This window comes from Phytophthora infestans, genomic scaffold (genome assembly GCF_000142945.1).
Source record: "Phytophthora infestans T30-4 supercont1.273 genomic scaffold, whole genome shotgun sequence".
Classification (NCBI taxonomy): domain Eukaryota; phylum Oomycota; class Peronosporomycetes; order Peronosporales; family Peronosporaceae; genus Phytophthora; species Phytophthora infestans.
The window spans coordinates 60,169-62,528 of NW_003303486.1; positions in this window are offsets into that span (position 1 = coordinate 60,169).

Genomic DNA, 2,360 nt, shown 5'->3' on the forward strand with positions numbered 1-2,360 from the left:
CATTCTTTCGCATTCTCAAGAATGTTTCGTACGCTTGTTTGAGAGATAATGGCACATTTATCGAAGTCAGGGGAGCTTGGGGGAGAGCGCGCCAAAAGAAAAGTGCCGCCCCCGCAGTTCAGACGGATGGAAGCTTCTAGAAGCTTCCACAGCCGTCCTACATCTGCCTGTTTATTAATTACAATACTATACATTCCATAGTACTACTAACAACCCATTACAATAAGATAATAATATCACCCAATCGGATACACTCACCCTCCCTCTAGCAACCGCCGCCTCTTCATAGCCTTCATTCTCGAAAAAGCACAGCAGACGGCGAAGTCGGCCGTCTCAACAGGGACTCGCTCGAACCGGTGTCATCTTCGCCTACGGGCCTAGCTTCACTGGAATTGAGTGGGTTCCAACCCGAGGCGGTCACTATGGCTTCATCACGCCCGTCTGCTTCCTCTCGTGATCTCTTGGTGGGGCTCCAGTCTACTGCTGGGCTCCGTGCGACTAAGTCACGGCTGGCACGCGCCTCTTTGGCCGGGCCGTCACTGGGAACGGCCACAAACCGTCAGGCTACAGCGCAGTCCGCTTCGCCGTCGCCACCCCCGTCACCTCCGCTACCGTCACCTCCGTCGTCGCCGCAGCTACCGTCGCCGCCGTCGCCTTCGTCTCCTGTTGGGTCTTCAGCGGCCTCGCCCGCTTCTGCTCCGTCCGCAGTTTCTCCGCCGCCTGCGCTGAACACCGCGCCGTTATCACCTCTGGACGATGCTTCGGTGCCGTCAGACGTGTCTGGCGTGTCACTTTTAAACCGCTTGAAGGAACTGCATTGTGGTCCGCTCTTCGGCAGCTCCGATGAAGAAGAAGACGAGGGCGGCTCGTACGGTCCGCACGCGGCGCGTCCACCATCCTCCACTCCCTCAGTGAGCGGCCTATTTGATGATGACAGCGATGAGGAGACTGTACCTGCTGGTACCCTTAATCGCTTGAAGCGCAGCGTCGACTCTGGTGACTGGCATCCGTATGCTTTACCGTCAGCTCCGGCGAAGCACCCCGCCAATGGTCGTGTCAATCACTACGACCCGGCGGCACCATGGGATTACTTGGCTCCAGTCAATATTGAGCAGCTGCACGACGTTCGCGGTGAATCTCCGCATCGCTGCGTCCTGGTGGAATGGCAGATTTCCCCGCTTCAGTTGAGCTGGGTATGGGAAGAGTAACTCGACCAACGCTTCGCTCGGCGCATGGATCAAGTGATGCAATGGCGTGACGATCTGTGTCCAGGTGCCTTCGCCTATTATTTCAAGAAGCATTTTGCGCGCCGTGATCAGGCTTCTCCTGCTGGAAGATGCTTCATGGACGCGTTCCGCGCGGCACTTTATCATCTTGGTGATACTGGTCTTGCATCCACGGCCACTGCGCTATGGGTGGATTTCGTGCGTGATCACCCAAGCACTGTCGACGGAGTTTCTCGTGCGGAAGCTACGGAATTCTTTCGCGTTCTTCAGCGCAACGATTTTCCGTTGGATTACGATCTTCTCTTCCAGAGTCCACTTGATGCTTCGTACACGAATGTGGAACGGTTCCAGACGTTTGTCCAAACACTGCGTGAAGGAGTGTATCTCACGAGTATTGGTGATGGCCTCGTCGGACACTGTGTTACTGTTCTCGCGAAGGGTCCAGACACTGCTGTTTCCGTACTGGATGGCGTTGAGCTGCCGGTGACCCCGGAACCTTTGCCCAACTTGGCGTATCTCGCCAAGGTCAAATGGATGGGATTGATGAAGCTGAATCTAGGGTATCGTTGCTGCCGCGGGAAACGAAAGTCCAGGCCAAATCGAAAGAAAGCTCGCCGCGAGAAGAAGCAGCAGAAGTTGTAGGGAATGTAATTTGGAAATACATGTAGGCTCTCGGGCCCCCTTTACTCCTGCCTTTGTCGTTCTTCTTCTTCGCCGTTGCCTTCTCCTGGATGCTTCGAAGTCTCCAATGAGATCCGGGACCTGTGCGAGATTCTCGACCGGCTCCCAAGTAGGTTTCTCCTCACCCACCCACTCGACAAGAAATTGGGTTTGTTGCTTGTGAGTTCGTTTACCGAGAAGCCTTTGGATGAGCTGTCCAACTGTACCATCGGCTAGAACGACATCATGGAACCTTGACATCCGAGTGGCGTCCTTGTAAGGCTTCAAAGATCCGGTGTTGAAGACTGGATGAAGTTTGTTTCCGGTTTGGATGTTGAGCTCGTACGCGTGATTATGGATCCTCTTCACCACCGTATAGGGACCTATCCACTTCGGACCAAGCTTGCTTGAGTTAGGTAACCCTGTATGTCTCCGATCCAAGTGTTTCGTACTCATGTACACTCGGTCGCCAAC